Raw genomic sequence first — 22,845 nt, forward strand, 5'->3', positions numbered from 1 at the left:
TGGGAAGATGGAGTTGCAGGGTGAGTGGCATATGAGGGAAGATGGAGCTGCAGGGTGAGTGCATATGAGGGAAGATGGAGTTGCAGGGTGAGTGGCATATGTGGGAAGATGGAGTTGCAGGGTGAGTGGCATATGAGGGAAGATGGAGCTGCAGGGTGAGTGGCATATGTGGGAAGATGGAGTTGCAGGGTGAGTGGCATATGTGGGAAGATAGAGTTGCAGGGTGAGTGGCATATGAGGGAAGATGGAGTTGCAGGGTGAGTGGCATATGAGGGAAGATGGAGTTGCAGGGTGAGTGGCATATGAGGGAAGATGGAGTTGCAGGGTGAGTGGCATATGTGGGAAGATAGAGTTGCAGGGTGAGTGCATATGAGGGAAGATGGAGTTGCAGGGTGAGTGGCATATGAGGGAAGATGGAGTTGCAGGGTGAGTGGCATATGAGGGAAGATGGAGTTGCAGGGTGAGTGGCATATGAGGGAAGATGGAGCTGCAGGGTGAGTGGCATATGTGGGAAGATAGAGTTGCAGGGTGAGTGCATATGAGGGAAGATGGAGTTGCAGGGTGAGTGGCATATGAGGGAAGATGGAGTTGCAGGGTGAGTGGCATATGTGGGAAGATGGAGTTGCAGGGTGAGTGGCATATGTGGGAAGATGGAGCTGCAGGGTGAGTGCATATGAGGGAAGATGGAGTTGCAGGGTGAGTGGCATATGTGGGAAGATGGAGTTGCAGGGTGAGTGGCATATGAGGGAAGATGGAGTTGCAGGGTGAGTGGCATATGAGGGAAGATGGAGCTGCAGGGTGAGTGGCATATGTGGGAAGATGGAGTTGCAGGGTGAGTGGCATATGAGGGAAGATGGAGCTGCAGGGTGAGTGGCATATGAGGGAAGATGAAGTTGCAGGGTGAGTGGCATATGAGGGAAGATGGAGCTGCAGGGTGAGTGGCATATGAGGGAAGATGGAGCTGCAGGGTGAGTGGCATATGAGGGAAGATGGAGTTGCAGGGTGAGTGGCATATGAGGGAAGATGGAGTTGCAGGGTGAGTGGCATATGAGGGAAGATGAAGTTGCAGGGTGAGTGGCATATGAGGGAAGATGGAGTTGCAGGGTGAGTGCATATGAGGGAAGATGGAGTTGCAGGGTGAGTGGCATATGAGGGAAGATGGAGTTGCAGGGTGAGTGGCATATGAGGGAAGATGGAGTTGCAGGGTGAGTGGCATGTGAGGGAAGATGGAGTTGCAGGGTGAGTGGCATATGTGGGAAGATGGAGTTGCAGGGTGAGTGGCATATGAGGGAAGATGGAGCTGCAGGGTGAGTGCATATGAGGGAAGATGGAGTTGCAGGGTGAGTGGCATATGTGGGAAGATGGAGTTGCAGGGTGAGTGGCATATGAGGGAAGATGGAGTTGCAGGATGAGTGGCATATGTGGGAAGATAGAGTTGCAGGGTGAGTGGCATATGAGGGAAGATGGAGTTGCAGGGTGAGTGGCATATGAGGGAAGATGAAGTTGCAGGGTGAGTGGCATATGAGGGAAGATGGAGTTGCAGGGTGAGTGGCATATGAGGGAAGATGAAGTTGCAGGGTGAGTGGCATATGAGGGAAGATGGAGTTGCAGGGTGAGTGCATATGGAGGGAAGATGGAGTTGCAGGGTGAGTGGCATATGAGGGAAGATGGAGTTGCAGGGTGAGTGGCATATGAGGGAAGATGGAGTTGCAGGGTGAGTGGCATGTGAGGGAAGATGGAGTTGCAGGGTGAGTGGCATATGTGGGAAGATGGAGTTGCAGGGTGAGTGGCATATGAGGGAAGATGGAGCTGCAGGGTGAGTGCATATGAGGGAAGATGGAGTTGCAGGGTGAGTGGCATATGTGGGAAGATGGAGCTGCAGGGTGAGTGGCATATGAGGGAAGATGGAGCTGCAGGGTGAGTGGCATATGTGGGAAGATGGAGTTGCAGGGTGAGTGGCATATGTGGGAAGATAGAGTTGCAGGGTGAGTGGCATATGAGGGAAGATGGAGTTGCAGGGTGAGTGGCATATGAGGGAAGATGGAGTTGCAGGGTGAGTGGCATATGAGGGAAGATGGAGTTGCAGGGTGAGTGGCATATGTGGGAAGATGGAGTTGCAGGGTGAGTGGCATATGAGGGAAGATGGAGCTGCAGGGTGAGTGGCATATGTGGGAAGATAGAGTTGCAGGGTGAGTGCATATGAGGGAAGATGGAGTTGCAGGGTGAGTGGCATATGAGGGAAGATGGAGTTGCAGGGTGAGTGGCATATGTGGGAAGATGGAGTTGCAGGGTGAGTGGCATATGTGGGAAGATGGAGCTGCAGGGTGAGTGCATATGAGGGAAGATGGAGTTGCAGGGTGAGTGGCATATGTGGGAAGATGGAGTTGCAGGGTGAGTGGCATATGAGGGAAGATGGAGTTGCAGGGTGAGTGGCATATGAGGGAAGATGGAGTTGCAGGGTGAGTGGCATATGTGGGAAGATGGAGCTGCAGGGTGAGTGGCATATGAGGGAAGATGGAGCTGCAGGGTGAGTGGCATATGAGGGAAGATGAAGTTGCAGGGTGAGTGGCATATGAGGGAAGATGGAGCTGCAGGGTGAGTGGCATATGAGGGAAGATGGAGCTGCAGGGTGAGTGGCATATGAGGGAAGATGGAGTTGCAGGGTGAGTGGCATATGAGGGAAGATGGAGTTGCAGGGTGAGTGGCATATGAGGGAAGATGAAGTTGCAGGGTGAGTGGCATATGAGGGAAGATGGAGTTGCAGGGTGAGTGGCATATGAGGGAAGATGGAGTTGCAGGGTGAGTGCATATGAGGGAAGATGGAGTTGCAGGGTGAGTGGCATATGAGGGAAGATGGAGCTGCAGGGTGAGTGGCATATGAGGGAAGATGAAGTTGCAGGGTGAGTGGCATATGAGGGAAGATGGAGCTGCAGGGTGAGTGGCATATGAGGGAAGATGGAGCTGCAGGGTGAGTGGCATATGAGGGAAGATGGAGTTGCAGGGTGAGTGGCATATGAGGGAAGATGGAGTTGCAGGGTGAGTGGCATATGAGGGAAGATGAAGTTGCAGGGTGAGTGGCATATGAGGGAAGATGGAGTTGCAGGGTGAGTGGCATATGAGGGAAGATGGAGTTGCAGGGTGAGTGGCATATGTGGGAAGATAGAGTTGCAGGGTGAGTGCATATGAGGGAAGATGGAGTTGCAGGGTGAGTGGCATATGAGGGAAGATGGAGTTGCAGGGTGAGTGGCATATGAGGGAAGATGGAGTTGCAGGGTGAGTGGCATATGTGGGAAGATGGAGTTGCAGGGTGAGTGGCATATGAGGGAAGATGGAGCTGCAGGGTGAGTGGCATATGTGGGAAGATGGAGTTGCAGGGTGAGTGGCATATGTGGGAAGATAGAGTTGCAGGGTGAGTGCATATGAGGGAAGATGGAGTTGCAGGGTGAGTGGCATATGAGGGAAGATGGAGTTGCAGGGTGAGTGGCATATGTGGGAAGATGGAGTTGCAGGGTGAGTGGCATATGTGGGAAGATGGAGCTGCAGGGTGAGTGCATATGAGGGAAGATGGAGTTGCAGGGTGAGTGGCATATGTGGGAAGATGGAGTTGCAGGGTGAGTGGCATATGAGGGAAGATGGAGCTGCAGGGTGAGTGGCATATGAGGGAAGATGGAGTTGCAGGGTGAGTGGCATATGTGGGAAGATGGAGTTGCAGGGTGAGTGGCATATGAGGGAAGATGGAGCTGCAGGGTGAGTGGCATATGTGGGAAGATGGAGTTGCAGGGTGAGTGGCATATGTGGGAAGATAGAGTTGCAGGGTGAGTGCATATGAGGGAAGATGGAGTTGCAGGGTGAGTGGCATATGAGGGAAGATGGAGTTGCAGGGTGAGTGGCATATGTGGGAAGATGGAGTTGCAGGGTGAGTGGCATATGTGGGAAGATGGAGCTGCAGGGTGAGTGCATATGAGGGAAGATGGAGTTGCAGGGTGAGTGGCATATGTGGGAAGATGGAGTTGCAGGGTGAGTGGCATATGAGGGAAGATGGAGCTGCAGGGTGAGTGGCATATGTGGGAAGATGGAGTTGCAGGGTGAGTGGCATATGTGGGAAGATAGAGTTGCAGGGTGAGTGCATATGAGGGAAGATGGAGCTGCAGGGTGAGTGGCATATGAGGGAAGATGGAGCTGCAGGGTGAGTGGCATATGAGGGAAGATGGAGTTGCAGGGTGAGTGGCATATGTGGGAAGATGGAGTTGCAGGGTGAGTGGCATATGTGGGAAGATGGAGTTGCAGGGTGAGTGGCATATGTGGGAAGATGGAGCTGCAGGGTGAGTGCATATGAGGGAAGATGGAGTTGCAGGGTGAGTGGCATATGTGGGAAGATGGAGTTGCAGGGTGAGTGGCATATGAGGGAAGATGGAGTTGCAGGGTGAGTGCATATGAGGGAAGATGGAGTTGCAGGGTGAGTGGCATATGAGGGAAGATGGAGTTGCAGGGTGAGTGGCATATGTGGGAAGATGGAGTTGCAGGGTGAGTGGCATATGTGGGAAGATGGAGTTGCAGGGTGAGTGGCATATGTGGGAAGATGGAGCTGCAGGGTGAGTGCATATGTGGGAAGATGGAGTTGCAGGGTGAGTGGCATATGTGGGAAGATGGAGCTGCAGGGTGAGTGCATATGAGGGAAGATGGAGTTGCAGGGTGAGTGGCATATGAGGGAAGATGGAGCTGCAGGGTGAGTGGCATATGTGGGAAGATGGAGTTGCAGGGTGAGTGCATATGAGGGAAGATGGAGTTGCAGGGTGAGTGGCATATGAGGGAAGATGGAGTTGCAGGGTGAGTGGCACATGAGGGAAGATGGAGTTGCAGGGTGAGTGGCATATGTGGGAAGATGGAGTTGCAGGGTGAGTGGCATATGTGGGAAGATGGAGCTGCAGGGTGAGTGCATATGAGGGAAGATGGAGTTGCAGGGTGAGTGGCATATGTGGGAAGATGGAGCTGCAGGGTGAGTGGCATATGTGGGAAGATGGAGTTGCAGGGTGAGTGCATATGAGGGAAGATGGAGTTGCAGGGTGAGTGGCATATGTGGGAAGATGGAGCTGCAGGGTGAGTGGCATATGTGGGAAGATGGAGTTGCAGGGTGAGTGCATATGAGGGAAGATGGAGTTGCAGGGTGAGTGGCATATGTGGGAAGATGGAGTTGCAGGGTGAGTGCATATGAGGGAAGATGGAGTTGCAGGGTGAGTGGCATATGTGGGAAGATGGAGCTGCAGGGTGAGTGGCATATGTGGGAAGATGGAGTTGCAGGGTGAGTGCATATGAGGGAAGATGGAGTTGCAGGGTGAGTGGCATATGTGGGAAGATGGAGTTGCAGGGTGAGTGCATATGAGGGAAGATGGAGTTGCAGTGTGAGTGGCATATGAGGGCTGCAGACTGACAGAAGGATGTGAAGGGGTGCAGAGTGTTTGAGAGGGGTAAGTTGGTGTACAGGCAGGGTGAGATATGTGGGCAGGGTGTGTGACATATCGTGGTGTAGTGTGTGTGATCTGGGGGGTGCAGGCTGTATGGGGAGCAGGGTGTGTGAGATATGGGGGTGCAGGTTGTATGGGTAGCAGGGTGTGTGAGATATGGGGGTGCAGGTTGTATGGGGAGCAGGGTGTGTGACATATGGGGGTGTAGTGTGTGTGATATGGGGGTACAGGCTGTATGGAGTGTAGTGTGTGTGATATGGGGGTGCAGGCTGTATGGGGAGCAGGGTGTGTGACATATGGGGGTGTAGTATATTACAGGTGTGCTATATGGAGGTGTATATAGTGGTGTAGTATATGGGGGGTATAGTGATGTAGTATATTACAAGTGTGCTATATGGAGGTGTATATTACAGGTGTGCTATATAGGGGTGTAGTGATGTAGTATATTACAGGTGTACTATATGGGGGTGTACTATATTACAGGTGTAGTATATGGGGTGTAGTGATGTAGTATATTACAGGTGTACTATATGGAGGTGTAGTATATTACAGGTGTACTATATGGAGGTGTAGTATATTACAGGTGTAGTATATGGGGTGTAGTGATGTAGTATATTACAGGTGTGCTATATGGAGGTGTATATTACAGGTGTGCTATATAGGGGTGTAGTGATGTAGTATATTACAGGTGTACTATATGGGGGTGTACTATATTACAGGTGTAGTATATGGGGTGTAGTGATGTAGTATATTACAGGTGTGCTATATGGAGGTGTAGTATATTACAGGTGTGCTATATGGAGGTGTAGTATATTACAGGTGTACTATATGGGGGTGTACTATATTACAGGTGTAGTATATGGGGTGTAGTGATGTAGTATATTACAGGTGTGCTATATGGAGGTGTAGTATATTACAGGTGTGCTATATGGAGGTGTAGTATATTACAGGTGTACTATATGGGGGTGTACTATATTACAGGTGTAGTATATGGGGTGTAGTGATGTAGTATATTACAGGTGTATATAGGGGTGTAGTATATTACAGGTGTACTATATGGAGGTGTAGTATATTACAGGTGTACTATATGGAGTTGTAGTATATTACAGGTGTGCTATATGGAGGTGTAGTATATTACAGGTGTACTATATGGGGGTGTACTATATTACAGGTGTAGTATATGGGGTATAGTGATGTAGTATATTACAGGTGTATATAGGGGTGTAGTATATTACAGGTGTACTATATGGAGGTGTAGTATATTACAGGTGTACTATATGGAGTTGTAGTATATTACAGGTGTGCTATATGGAGGTGTAGTATATTACAGGTGTACTATATGGGGGTGTACTATATTACAGGTGTAGTATATGGGGTGTAGTGATGTAGTATATTACAGGTGTACTATATGGAGGTGTAGTATATTACAGGTGTACTATATGGAGGTGTAATATATTACAGGTGTATTATATGGAGGTGTAGTATATTACAGGTGTGCTATATGGAGGTGTAGTATATTACAGGTGTACTATATGGGGGTGTACTATATTACAGGTGTAGTATATGGGGTGTAGTGATGTAGTATATTACAGGTGTACTATATGGAGGTGTAGTATATTACAGGTGTACTATATGGAGGTGTAGTATATTACAGGTGTACTATATGGAGGTGTAGTATATTACAGGTGTAGTATATGGGGTGTAGTGATGTAGTATATTACAGGTGTACTATATGGAGGTCTAGTATATTACAGGTGTACTATATGGAGTTGTAGTATATTACAGGTGTGCTATATGGAGGTGTAGTATATTACAGGTGTAGTATATGGGGTGTAGTGATGTAGTATATTACAGGTGTAGTATATAGGGGTGTAATGATGTAGTATATAGGAGGTGTATTATATAGTGGTGCAGTATAATACAGGTGTATATGGGGGTGTAGTATATTACAGGTATATGGAGGGAGTGTAGTATAATACAGGTGTAGTATATAGGGGTGTAGTGGTGTAGTTTATTACAGGTGTAGTATATGGAGGGGGTGTAGTAATGTAGTATATTGGGTAGAACTGAGGTAATTATATTAGTCCGGCCCTCTAAACCAATCCCAATTTCTCATGCGGCCCCATGGGAAAATTAATTGCCCACCCCTGCTCTAAAGCAATAATTTTATTAGATATTTTTTGGTAGTTTAAAAATGTGGTACTTCAGTGTGCGGCTGTAACTTTTATTTTTCTATTATCTAGCTATCTACACACACACACACACACACACACACACACACACACACACACACACACACAGCAACCTGTCTCCTCTTCAGCTTCATACTCCTGCAATTAAGAGACCTTTGGTCACATGACGTGATGTCAAAAAGGTTCTTGAACAGTCCTATAATCGGCATATAAACACTGGGGCCGCTAGGAAAATGGGGGCCCTGTAAAATTGTCCTGTTTGCTCTCCCTTTCCCCTAATGACGAATCACCATGCCAGCCTGTCTTCTATTCAGTTCTTTTAGACTCATGCAATTAAGAGACCTTTGCTTACATCATGTCACATGACTTCATCAAAGGTCCTTAAACAATCAACTTCCGAATGCAACTGATAAGGTCCTTAAGAAAGTGGGTTCCTGAGAAATTGCACAGTTTGATTCCTCCTAACACTAGCCCTGACTGTAACCAGGGCTTATTATTAGGGAAACAGAGTATTCATGAACCCTCTGCAGGTATTTGAGTTGCCTTCATAACAACATAGAGAAGGCACTAGAAACAAACAGCAGAAGAAGCAGAAGCAAAGAAAATACAGCTGAAAAAACCCACAGCAGAAAGTCTAAAAATGTAAACACAAAATTAGTGCAGAAAGTACATGAGTAGATATCTCTTACTGGATAGAGCTGGAGGAAACACATCCTGAGGAACATCGGGATCTTCTTGTTTACAGTCCTGTGGGAGAAGAGGACGGGGACATCTCTCTGGTGTTGTCCTCTTACTGGATAGAGCTGGAGGAGACACATACAGGGACTGAATTCATTCCTTACATACAGATAATTATAGGCCGTGTGTATTTAGTCCTGTCTATTACCTGGTGATGTGAGGGGCTGGGGAACCTCCATCATGACGTCCTTGTACAGATCTTTGTGTCCTTCTAAATACTCCCACTCCTCCATGGAGAAATAGACGGTGACGTCCTGACATCTTATAGGAACCTGACACATACAATGATACCGTCACCCCCGATCCCTTCATAGCGTTACTGTATAATGTCCCAGCATTCCCAGCAGTGTCACCTCTCCAGTCAGCAGCTCAATCATCTTGTAGGTGAGTTCTAGGATCTTCTGGTCATTGATGTCCTCATGTATCGGGGGGTGAGGTGGAGGCCCCGTGATTGGGCTCAGGGGTCTTCCCCATCCCTCAGCTACAGGGGCCTGACAGCACTCACTAGAGGTCTTCTTCACTACTGTGTAATCCTGGTTATGGAGAGAGACAGTAATAAATCTCACTCCAGACATTTCCAGAGTCCTCACCTCTCCAGTTCTGTCCATCTGTTATTCCCATAGATAAGAATGATGTAATGTGACGTCATCAGAATCTCTCACCTCTCCAGTAAGCCGGAAGAGGATCTCTAGGGTGAGGTGCAATATCCTCTCCGCCATCTTGTCCCTGTCCATATCCATCCTTGATGGGGCAATCAGGAGAATTCTCTTATATAGAGGATCTCCACTGAGAGGATTTGATATTGTAGGGACCTGAATGGGGAGAAGGTGATGATGTGAAATCATAAAGAATCCTGTACAGTAATATAATTACTGGAGACTTTATATCCGATCACTGGCTGCAGAAATAACGCTAACATGTATGACATGAAGAAGAAGACAATTCATGGTTTTGGGGCTGCAGTAACCGAAATGAAGAACCTCGATCCAATAATATTACGAAGCAGCTTTTCTTCCACATGTATGGCACGTTACTATTTTATAATATTAATCTGTTGGTTTTTGTTCTCTGTATGTTTGCAGGAGTTTAGATTTCCAGATTTTTTTGGCTGATTTTTAAACGACAATTTTTTTAAATAGTTACTGTAGAACAGTGACACAGAAGAAGATGTGGCTGTGCGGGAGGACGAGAAAACCAACCAGTGCCAGGAAGCTGCTGCCAAGGCAGATAAAATAATAGGATGCAGTGAACGAGGCACAGATGCTCTGGACAAGAACAGTTTTGCCTCTATACAAGTCACTAGTGCGGCCACACTTACAATATTCTGCACAATTTCGGGCTCCAGTGAATGAGGAGGACATAACTGAACTAGAGCGGGTGGAGAGAAGAGCGACCAGTAAAGGAATGGAAGGATTGCAATAGGAGGACAGGTTAGCAAGCCTGGGGTTATTCATTTTGGAAACACAAAGGCCAGGAGGTGATTTTATGTACAAGTATATCAGGGGCATTGCTGAGATATTTCTAATGAGCTTTCAACTGAGGCCTGCAATGATGACAAGGAAGTTCAGTCATAATCACAGATGGGGATTCTCTACTGTAAAAGCAGTGAGAATATGGAACTCTCTGACACATGATGTGATAATTCTTGATAGACTACAAAAATTCAAGGCGGGCCTGGATGCCTTCCGTACAAAGTATATTATGGCAGGTTATCATCAGTACTAGATATTGTGATGGGACATTGATCCAGGGAACTAGTCTGATATTTTTAGAGTCATGACGGAATTTTGCCCCTTGAAAACGTATTCACACCCCCGGAACGTTTCCACTTATTTTCACGTTACTCCCACAAACGTAAATTTATTTTATTAGGATTTTATGCGATGTACCAGCATTAAGTAACAAGTATTTGTGAAGTGTAAAGGAAATGATAGATGGTTTTCTAAATATTTAAAAATATAAATCTGAATATTGTGATGTGCATTTGTATTAAGCCCCTTGTAGTATGATGCCCCTGAGTGACCAATTGCTTCCTGAAGTCACATAATTAGTAAATTGAGTCACCTGTATAATTTATTCTCAGTATAACTACAGCTGTTTTGTGAAGATTTCATGAGTTTTGTTTAAGAACATTAGGGATCAAACAGCATCTTGAAAGCCAAGAAACCCACCAGACAGGTCAGGGATAAAGTTGTGGAGAAGAGTAAAGCAGGGTTCAGTTATAAAAAAAAATAGCCAAAGCTCTGAACATCCCACTAAGCACTTTTCAATCCATCATCCAAAAATAGCATGAGTATAAAGTGGAGACATGAGGGTCAATGGGTACGGTCGTCTGCTGGCCTGGCTGTTTTCAGAAAGACTGCTCGGACCAGGGCTCATCACACCGAATGCCCGCACTCCTTCCTTGTGGGCAGAACATTACTCAGACAAAACAGGGTGAGGGAACCACACCTTGGTGAGACATTATTAGTTCACCAACAGGCAAACACGTATCGTACATTTCCAGCAAGATCACAAGATGGTACAAACGACAGAGTCTCACCCATCAATTGGCTCACAAGGGTTTAGAATATTTGTGGCTTTGGGGCTTCAGGGCCAACTATTCCAATCAGCGGCACTTCGCTTTTGATGAGCACCCACTGAGAGGAGATAGCAGCAAGCTATAAACCTGACTGAGCACAGCAAGAAGTGTATCCAGGCAACTAAATTGTCCTCACCTGGATTCGCCAAGCAAATATGTGGGCTCAGCATTAGGCAGGGAAGCAAATCTGTGACCCTCCAGGTGAAACCGTGGCTCCTATGCTGAAGTCTTGCAAAATGAATGTGGTAACAGGAGCAAAGCCTTTTTGATATCCCTCAGTTCTCATTTCAGGTTTTTGTGTATTACAGGATTGGTAGGAAATGGCTGTTCTCTCACTGGTTCAGTTCAATCTGACTGCATAATATTCCTCTAGTTGATGTAGTCAAAGAGGCTGAGGCAATCAACATTTAACAGACAATAGGGCTCTGGTCAGTCTGACGTGAAACAATGGCTAACTTCTCTTAATTTGCCAATCGAAGGCACAATACATCTGGCCTAATTAAGAACAGTTCTCTCCTCACACAAGAGGCCAGATGCGGAGTTGTCACACATAGCACAACTGAAAAAGTACAAAGCCATGGCCGTCCACCTAAACTGACATCCCAAGCAAGGAGAGCACTAATTATAGAGAAGCAGCCAAGAGGCTTGTGGTCAGTGGAAAAGCAGAAGCGATCCAGAGCTCTTTTTAAAAGCAAAAGAATAAGAATTGAAAATTGCTTCACCGATGCCTTAATCCAAGTTACCTGAGGCCCCCTTCACACACGTGTCTCCGGTACGTGTTAGGTCTGTTCCTGCACGTACCGGAGACACGGGCACACGTAGACCCATTAAAGTCAATGGGTCTGCGCACACGTGCGTGTTTTGCCATGGAACGTGTGGAGCATACGCGTGTCCGTGTGTTCCACACGTAGATATGTCCACGTTTTCTTCGGCATCACGGGTGTCACACGGCCCGCATACGGACCACACGGATGTAGTGTGGATGCGGTCCCGTGTGAAAACGTGCCGGAGAAAACTCACGTGTCAGAGACAAAAATTAACAAATCTTTACTCACCTTCTCCAGCCCTCCTGTCTCTGCTGTCACTTGCTGCCGACCGCCGCTCATTATGCACATTTAATATTCACTTCACTCTGGCCAGAAGCAGCAGCAGCGGGGAGTCGGCAGGACCGGAGACTGAAGTTCAGCACCACGTACAGCTACGCCAGGGACAGGTGAGTTGAAAGTTCTCGTTCTCCGTGTGTTATCACGGATAACACACGGAGAACACACGTAGTGCCATAAACACGGCTCATGGAGGGAAAAACGCACCTTTGACACGTCCGTGAAACATGTCCGTGAAACACGTGCGTGATTTTCACGGACGTGTGAAGGGGGCCTGAGACAAAGCTGTTTTATAAAGTAGAAAGGGCAAAAAATGTCACCTCTAGATGTGCAAAGAGATTGGTAGCAGTAATTCTAGAGAAAGGTTTGTTCTGCAAAGTATTCACTCAAGGGGCTGAATACTAATGCACATCACAATTTTTATATTTCTTAAAATGTTTAGAAATTCATGTATAATTTCCTTTATACTCACAAATATTTGCTACTTTGTGTTGTTATCACATAAAACCCCAATAAAATCCACTTGTTTGTGGCTGTAATGTAAACAAACATGGAAAAGTTCACCGGGTGTGAATAGTTTTTCAAGGAAAGGTATGTTTACCTTCAACCTAAAAAATGATGAAATTTTGTCAGAAATGTTCTCCAGTCCACACCCGAGATATTTTATGCATAGCAAATATTTTGGTGCAATCTTGCCGCCATTTAGGAACACGAGACATTTTGTACTAAAAAGTTACAAACACAGGTTAAAAGGGAAAAATACAAAGCGTTTCTATTGTGCGCAAAATTCATCATCCACTTGCTCCATTCTGAAGAATCTGGAACAAAAAACATTAATTAAGACGAGAAGATAAAAAAAAAGTGACTTAGAAAAAAACCAACAGAATTGATGAGTTGGATGTAAGTTTTGTGGTATGGAGCCCGTTATACCGGCAGACGGGATGTGACCGGAGGCAGAAATATTCAGAGAAGGGAAAGATTTTACACTTTCTAGATAAATCCTCTCCTCCCGGGATGTAACGACCTCTAATGCCGGGATCACACGGCCGGATAAAGAATCATCACAGCTTCATCCAGAAAACTAGGACAAGTCTTTTCTTATTTGTCATCCATATACAATCCGGTATTTACAGCCGCTATTAATAATTTACAAGACCATTTACAGCTTCCTCCATTACAGAACTGCAATGTATCCGTAACACAATGTCTGCTGTATGGTGGAGCTGGTGGGAATCTGATGGTTTGTGCAGACACAGACCTGAATGGACGAGTCTCCTCCGATTTACGGAAGGCACTAGAGGATGCTGGGATTATTCTCACACGCAGATTCTGTCAGTGAGAAAGAAAATCCCCATCTGCACTGCCACATCCAATAACAATGGTCTGAGGGTGAGACGTTGTGTTATTTTATGGACAGCACTGAAAATACAGTAGTGTGAACGAGAACTAAAAGGAATCATCAAAGCTCTTATCTCTGCTAATCCTGCCATCTCCACCGCTCTCATTACACAAGTATAACACATATAATACTGCAGGATAAAACAAGACTGAGCACAAGACCTTCACAGCCGTCTACACATCATAGGGAGATTTCATGCACCTTCTCTCCATCTACCTGATGATCCTGAGGAACATCGGGGGTCTTCTTGTTTACAGTCCTGTGGGAGAAGAGGACGGGGACATCTCTCTGGTGTTGTCCTCTTACTGGATAGAACTGGAGGAGACACATACAGGGACTGAATTCATTCCTTACATACAGATAATTATAGGCCGTGTGTATTTAGTCCTGTCTATTACCTGGTAATGTGAGGGGGTGGGGAACCTCCATCATGGCGTCCTTGTACAGATCTTTGTGTCCTTCTAAATACTCCCACTCCTCCATGGAGAAATAGACGGTGACATCCTGACACCTTATAGGAACCTGACACATACAATGATACCGTCACCCCCGATCCCTTCATAGCGTTACTGTATAATGTCCCAGCATTCCCAGCAGTGTCACCTCTCCAGTCAGCAGCTCAATCATCTTGTAGGTGAGTTCTAGGATCTTCTGGTCATTGATGTCCTCATGTATCGGGGGGTGAGGTGGAGGCCCCGTGATTGGGCTCAGGGGTCTTCCCCATCCCTCAGACACAGGGGCCTGACAGCGCTCACTAGAGGTCTTCTTCACTACTGTGTAATCCTGGTTATGGAGAGACACAGTAATAAATCTCACTCCAGACATTTCCAGAGTCCTCACCTCTCCAGTTCTGTCCATCTGTTATTCCCATAGATAAGAATGATGTAATGTGACGTCATCAGAATCTCTCACCTCTCCAGTAAGCCGGAAGAGGATCTCTAGGGGGAGGTGTAATATCCTCTCCGCCATCTTGTCCCCGTCCATATCCATCTTGGATAGGAAATTTTCTTAAACAGAATAAAATCACTTAGAGGATCCGATATTATAAAGACCTGAATGGGAAGGAGATGAGCCGATATGTAAAATTAATGGACATAAGGGAGGAAGATATCACTTGGGTACTAAAAAATATTCAACATGAAATGTGCTATGTAAATAGTACAACTGTAAGGGTATGTGCGCACTAGGCGTTTTTTTCACGCTGCGTTTTTATGTGCGTTTTTGTCTAAAAAACGCACCCGCGGCTAAAAAAACGCGGCAAAAACGCATGCGTTTTTGCCGCGATTTAATGCGTTTTTTTGCTGCGTTTCATTGTATGCAGGAGAGCAGACAGCTGCAGAACTAGTGTATGCAGGAGAGCAGACAGCAGCTGGAGAACTACAAGTCTCAGCATCCTCCATTCACTAGTGTATGCAGGAGAGCAGACAGCAGCTGCAGAACCACAAAGCTCAGCATCCTCCATTCACTAGTGTATGCAGGAGAGCAGACAGCAGCTGCAGAACCACAAAGCTCAGCATCCTCCATTCACTAGTGTATGCAGGAGAGCAGACAGCAGCTGCAGAACCACAAAGCTCAGCATCCTCCATTCACTAGTGTATGCAGGAGAGCAGACAGCAGCTGCAGAACTACAAGTCTCAGCATCCTCCATTCACTAGTGTATGCAGGAGAGCAGACAGCAGCTGCAGAACCACAAAGCTCAGCATCCTCCATTCACTAGTGTATGCAGGAGAGCAGACAGCAGCTGCAGAACCACAAAGATCAGCATCCTCCATTCACTAGTGTATGCAGGAGAGCAGACAGCAGCTGCAGAACTACAAGTCTCAGCATCCTCCATTCACTAGTGTATGCAGGAGAGCAGACAGCAGCTGCAGAACTACAAGTCTCAGCATCCTCCATTCACTAGTGTATGCAGGAGAGCAGACAGCAGCTGCAGAACTACAAGTCTCAGCATCCTCCATTCACTAGTGTATGCAGGAGAGCAGACAGCAGCTGCAGAACTACAAGTCTCAGCATCCTCCATTCACTAGTGTATGCAGGAGAGCAGACAGCAGCTGCAGAACTACAAGTCTCAGCATCCTCCATTCACTAGTGTATGGAGGAGAGCAGACAGCAGCTGCAGAACTACAAGTCTCAGCATCCTCCATTCACTAGTGTATGGAGGAGAGCAGACAGCAGCTGCAGAACTACAAGGCTCAGCATCCTCCATCCAGGACTGTATGCAGTTTTTTGCCCAAAAAGAAAAAAAAAAATGACATGGGCTTCGCCATATTTTTGTATGCTAGCCGGGTACAGCAGGCAGGTACGGGCTGCCCCCAACCCCCAGCTGCCTATTTGTACCCGGCTGGGAACCAAAAATATAGAGAAGCCCTTTTTTTTTAATTATTTCATGAAATAAATAAAAAAAAAAATGACGTGGGCTTCGCCTAAGTTTTGAGTCCAGCCGGGTACAACTAGGCAGCTGGGGATTGGAATCCACAGTGCAGGGTGCCCATGCTTTCTGGGCACCCCCACTGCGAATTGCAGTCCGCAGCCACCCCAGAAAATGGCGCTTTCATAGAAGCGCCATCTTCTGGCGCTGTATCCAACTCTTCCAGCTGCCCTGGTGACGGGTGGCTAGCTAGGTAATAATGGAGTTAGGGCTAGCTGTATATTATCAGCTAGCCCTAAGCCCGAAATTCATGGTGTCACGCCAATATTAGACATGGCCACCATGAATTTCTAGTAATGATAAAAAAAAAAAAACACAACACAGAAAAATATTTTTATTAGAAATAAAACACAACACAATTAGTGACTCCATCTTTATTGAAATAAACCCCCCTCCGCAGTAATCCTGGGTCAGGGTCCCGCGCCGTCCAATCCGGATCCAATATCATCTGATCGGTTTGCTGGAAGGCAAAGCGATCAGATGATGTCAGGTTAAACTACGTGAATCACATCACACATCAGCTGATTGTATAAAAGCCAATTATACAATCAGCTGATGCATCAGTGCCAAAAAAAAAAAAAAAATACATACTCACTTATGTGCTGTGCTGATTACCGGCAGCTCCTGGAGCGATCGATTGGACAGGAGTCTGATCCCGTCCGATCGCTGCAGCAGCTGCCGGTAATCACCTGATGAAGTCCCCTGACGGCAGGATCAGCTGATAGCCGGCCGGGCGCGAAAAAGCGTCAGGTGACTGCATCAGGTGATCAGCGCCAGGTCCTGCAAGCAAGGTCCTGCCCCGGGGAGACTGCACACAGCCAGAGCGGCGGTACCGGGAGGAGCTGGGAGCGGGCATGGCACCGGGACCCTGCGGACAGGTGAGTATATATGACATTTTTTTTTTTCTACTGTTCACTTTGTTTTTCGCCGCTGCCTCCACCTCCCGCCCAGACATGGCACCGCACGGAGCTGACATGCACAGGACGGGAGGTGGACGCAGCGGTGACGGTACCGGGAGGATTCATGCTTCTGTGTTTACCAACAGAAGGAATCCTCTTCCTGTACACGTCACTGTAGTGCCCACCCCTTGCGTTTATAGCTGCGTTTTTAGTCATAGAAACGCGGCTATATGCGTTTTTCATTGCGTTTTTAACATCTCATTGAATTCAATGAGTGAAAAACGCAGTGAAAAACGCAGAAATAATTGACATGCTGCGTTTTTGTGGTCACCACAAAAACACAGCTAAAAAAAAACGCTGTGTGAGGACAGCACTTCTGAAAACCCATTGACATTGCTGGGGAAGCAATGTCACTGCGTTTTCAGCACAAAAACGCGGTAAAAAACGCCGCTAAAAACGCGGCAAAAACGCCTAGTGCGCACAAGGCCTAAAAGTAGCACATTATCGTTATAAAAAAACAATCCTTCATACAACAATGTGAACGGAAAAATGAAAAAGAGTAATTGCTCCCGGAATAAGAGTAGGAAAATACAAAAGTGCAAAAATAAATAATTTCCCAGTTTTTCGGGTAAGAACAGGACAATGGAATTAGGATTCGATGTATTCTTGTTTCTAACGGAAGAAGAGGGGCCACACATGGTGTACGGATCTGTGCACTCGCTGACGGGCACAATTTACCACCCATTTCTTGTATGAAGGCAGCAAAAGAGTGAAAATCATCCAAATTACAAAATGTGCCCACATTATATTTCACTCCGAGACTAGAAAAATTATGCAAATACTAAAGTTTAGATATTAACTGGTTTCGGAGCTTGTAGACTTTAACCCCTTAATGACCGCGGGTAGTAAAATTATGTTTTAGTGGTCATAGTGTTAATCCCCTACCGCTGCTGCTGGCAAACAATAAAGAAATAAAGTGTACACCGCCCCCCAGTATCGGAAAATTTCTGTGGTTTCAGCTACCAAGGGTAGCTCAGACCCTGGAGATCATGATTCGGGCCGGAAAAAAATGATTTATCTCCCACCTGGCATGATCAATCATATCAGACGGGAGATAAGTCACCTACCCCGGTCCAAAGGGCCCCCAGTCCCATGCCCCACCTGATCATCTAAAATGGCCGGAGCACAGGCTACACTCATCCTCATCCTCTGAGTTCTGTCGTATCTGACATGTCAGATGTGACATCAAAGTTCTCTCCAGGTCCAGCCAGGTCACCCGTGAATCCCCGGTCTTGCGTTACCTTCTGCAGAGACGATCCCCCACAATCCCTCCTCTTCCTTCTCAGAAGATCCTGGCCACATGTGCAGAGTGGCTCTCAGATGGCACCCTGCTAGTAGTGACACTGAGCTTACTGCACCTCACACTGCCGTGCTGTGGACCCGGGGAGTGTGAGTGCAGTATCACTGCACCCACACTCCTCACATGAAGGGTTTGCACTTCCAGAAAATGGGAGATATGTTCTCTGAGTGTGCCACCCATATTCTAGAAGGTCCAAAGTCGTTGTATGACCTCCAAATTGGATTACGGCAGACCGTTTTTTTTTCTTTTTAATAAATTAGTGAAAGAGGGAATGTGTTGGGGAGTGTTTTTTTTAAATAATTTTTTTTGTCTTTTTTTATTTCCCCATTTGCCATCGCACCAGGGCAATAGAAGAGCCGGGGCGAAGTGCCAGGATTTGCGCGTTTAATGGATGCGCCACTTCTGGGTGGCTGCAGCCTGCTATTTTTAGGCTGGGATGGGCCAAATAACCATGGTTCTTTCCACCCTGAGAATACCAGACCGCAGCTGTCCATTTTACCTTGGCTGGAAATCAAATTTGGGGTGTCTTGGTGTGATATTGTGGGTTATGTACTATTTTGTGTGGGTTCATGTTTTGGGCGTGGTGGTCTGTCTATTCGATATATTGTTTGTCATGTTAAGTCAGGTTATATCCCCTTGAAGTGCTTCTGTGCCTAGGTCTGGGGGAGGGGGCCTGGAATCCACCAAAACTCTCTGTTTACCTGAGAGATTAGTGATTCTGGGTGAGACTTAGGGTACCGTGTGACTAAACGATGCACCAACGATCCCACCAGCGATACGACCTGGCAGGGATCGTTGGTGCGTTGCTACATGGTCACTGGTGCGCTGTCAATCAGGCATATCTCACCAGCGACCAGCCACCAGCGACTCTGCGCTTGGTAACCAGGGTAAATATCAGGTAACTAAGCAAAGTGCATTGCTTGGTTACCCGATATTTACCCTGGTTACCAGCGTACACCGCTTAGTGCTGGCTCCCTGCACACATAGCCAGGGTACACATCGGGTTACTAGGCAAAGCGCTTTGCTTAGTTACCCGAAATTTACCCTGGCTACGTGTGCAGGGAGCCAGCGCTAAGTGGTGTACACTGGTAATCAGAGTAACTATCGGGTAACTAAGCGAAGTGCTTAGCTTGGTTACCCGATATTTACCCTGGGTAGCAGTGTACACCGCTTAGTGCTGGCTCCCTGTATACGTAGCTAGGGTACACATCGGGTTACTAAGCAAAGCGCTTTGCCTAATTACCCGATATTTACCCTGGCTACATGTACAGGGAGCCAGCGCTAAGTGGTGTACGCTGGTAGCCAGGGTAAGTATCGGGTAACCAAGCAAAGCGCTTTGCTTAGTTACCCGATATTTACCCTGGTTACCAGCATACGCTGCTTACACAGAGTCGGTGCTCGTTGGTCTCCCGCCGTCAAACACGCCGATGTGTGCTGCACAGTGGGAGACCAACAAGCAAAAAAATGAACCAGAACAGTGTGTAACGATCAGCGATTTCACAGCAGGGGCCAGGTCGTTGCTTAGTGTCACACACAGCAAGATCGCTGATGAGGTCACTGGTACGTCACAAAACCTGTGACTCAGCAGCGATCTCGCTATGTGAGAAGTACCCCTTACAAGAGAGAAGAAACAAGATTGAACCTCTGAGGGAGACGCTGAGGCTGTGGCCAGCACCCCAAAGACACTGTGAGAAACCCAGATTTCCCAGGAGAAGGACTGCTGGAGGAGTGTGACTGAACTCCGGGACATTTATGCCATTTCTGGACTAGTTTTACGCTCCGTGTGGTGGATTATTTGATGGTCATTCTATATTGCATGGAATAAATATGCTTTGGATTGTTCACTCATCTCCCGCTGTTAATTGTGTGATATGGGAGAAGGACCCCTTCACAGGGGGACCCCACTTTTTTTTAAATTATGTATACATTTAAAAAACACAGCATGGGGAGACCTTCATTTTGGAATACCAGCCAAGGTGAAGCTGCCAGCTGTGGTCTGCAGCCGTCTGCTTTACCCTAGCTGATCTTTTTTTTTTTTTAATTATTTTTTTTTGGGGGGGGGGCTAAATACAAGGTTAAACACAATTTAGTGCGCCATGAAAGTTACTAAAGGGTGCCAGCTTAGAATATGCAGGGGGGTAGGACACCATATATGTGTTTGACATCTATTTATCTAGCCATCTATCCATCCATCCATCCTAGCTTATTAGGTTATGTGCCCACGACAAGGATTTGCAGCGGTTTGGACGCAGAGTGTTTTGACTGCGATGTTGTGCAGTACAAGCTCAGTAGCGGGATGTTTAGAAATCTCCTGCCCACTGTGCTGCTTTTTTCTGCAGCATAAACTAATCAGCGGCGCGGCTTCCTGAGACGCAGGATGTCAGTTTATGCTGTGGAGATGAGAGTGTTCTTTGCAGGGAGAATAAAGTCCGCAGTGGCCTGAACCTGGATTGTGGGCACGGGCAGCTGCATTCTCATGTGGACAACACTGGCATCTGCGCAGAAGGGCTGACACTGCGTCCTAGATACAGTGTCGCCGGATTGTGGGCACACAGCCTAAAAGTGAGAAATTTGTCACTACAGCAACATTTTTGTGAACTACCTGTGGAGTCAAAATGCTCACTGTAACCCTGAATAAACTTTTTGAGTGGTCTAGTGTCCAAAATGGGGTCCCTTGTGGGGGGTTCCTGCTGTATAGGTACCTTAGGAGCCTTGCAAATGCGACATGGTGCCCGCCATTTATTTCAACTTTTCCAAAATTCACATGGTGTTCCTTCCGTTCTGAGCCCTCCCTCAACTATTGTGTGCACTTTTTGGTGTTTCCTCTTGAAAAAGTGAGAAATTTGGTGCTAAAGCAACATTTTTGTTAAAAAAAAAATGAACGTTTTCAATATGACGACCTAAGGTAATCAAATTTTGTTAAGTACCCGTGGGTTCAAAATGCTCAATGTATCCCTGGATAAAATTCATGAGGGTCTAGTTTCCAAGATGGGATTACTTGTGGGGGAGCTTCACTGTTTAGGCATCTTAGGGGCTCTCTAAACATGACATGGCATTTGCTAATGATTCCTGCTAATTTTACAGTCAAATGGCGCTCCTTCCCTTCCGCGAGCAGCCATGCGACCAAACAGTTGATTTCCACCACATATGAGGTATCTGTGTACTCAGGAGAATCTGCACAATACATTTTATGGTGTATTTTTTTCTGTTACCCTTGTGAATAAAAGCTATCTGGTTAGAGTAACAATTTTGTGGTAAAATTATATATTTTTTTTTTTTATTTTCACGGCTCAATGTTATAAAATTCTGTGAAGCCTCCCAGGGTTCCAGGTGCTCACCAAACATCTAGAGAAATTTCTTGAGGGGTCGAGATTCCAAACTGGGGTCACTTGTGGGGGGTTCTGCTGTTTAGGTACCTTAGGAGCCCTGCAAATGCTACATGGGGCCCACAATCTATTTCAGCCAAATTTCCTTAACAAAATTCAAATATTGCTCCTTCTGTTCCGGCTCCTCCAATTTGTCCAAACAGAGGTTTCTGACCACATGTGGGGAATCACCACGCTCATAAGAAAGTGGGGAACAAACTGTGGGGTCCACTTTTTGGCGTTACCTCTCGAAACCTGTCAAAGTGACACCGGTCAGAATTGTAGAAAATGGCCGAGTCATGAAGTACAAAACTGGCTCCATCCTTAAGGGGTTAAACTGAATGTAAATGAGCCGGTCAGGAATAGCGGGAAACTGGTCCTGAACTGGTTAAAGGTGAAAATAGCTGAGACATGAAGGGGTTAATGATAATGATGACCCCAAAAAAACAGAGCCCCTCCACCTACCTCCACCTGCAGAGCCGCACACTAGATATATAATACCCTGCACCTACCTCCTCCTGCAGAGCCGCACACTAGATATATAATACCCTGCACCTACCTCCACCTGCAGAGCCGCACACTAGATATATAATACCCTGCACCTACCTCCACCTGCAGAGCCACACACTAGATATATAATACCCTGCACCTACCTCCACCTGCAGAGCCGCACACTAGATATATAATACCCTGCACCTACCTCCACCTGCAGAGCCGCACACTAGATATATAATAACCTGCACCTACCTCCACCTGCAGAGCCGCACACAGATATATAATACCCTGCACCTACCTCCACCTGCAGAGCCGCACACTAGATATATAATACCCTGCACCTACCTTCACCTGCAGAGCCGCACACTAGATATATAATAACCTGCACCTACCTCCACCTGCAGAGCCGCACACAAGATATATAATACCCTGCACCTACCTCCACCTGCAGAGCCGCACACTAGATATATAATACCCTGCACCTACCTCCACCTGCAGAGCCGCACACTAGATATATAATACCCTGCACCTACCTCCACCTGCAGAGCCGCACACTAGATATATAATAACCTGCACCTACCTCCACCTACAGAGCCGCACACTAGATATATAATAACCTGCACCTACCTCCACCTGCAGAGCCGCACACTAGATATATAATACCCTGCACCTACCTCCACCTGCAGAGCCGCACACCAGATATATAATACCCTGCACCTACCTCCACCTGCAGAGCCGCACACCAGATATATAATACCCTGCACCTACCTCCACCTGCAGAGCCGCACACCAGATATATAATACCCTGCACCTACCTCCACCT

The sequence above is a fragment of the Anomaloglossus baeobatrachus genome (assembly GCF_048569485.1).
Source record: "Anomaloglossus baeobatrachus isolate aAnoBae1 chromosome 5 unlocalized genomic scaffold, aAnoBae1.hap1 SUPER_5_unloc_7, whole genome shotgun sequence".
Classification (NCBI taxonomy): domain Eukaryota; kingdom Metazoa; phylum Chordata; class Amphibia; order Anura; family Aromobatidae; genus Anomaloglossus; species Anomaloglossus baeobatrachus.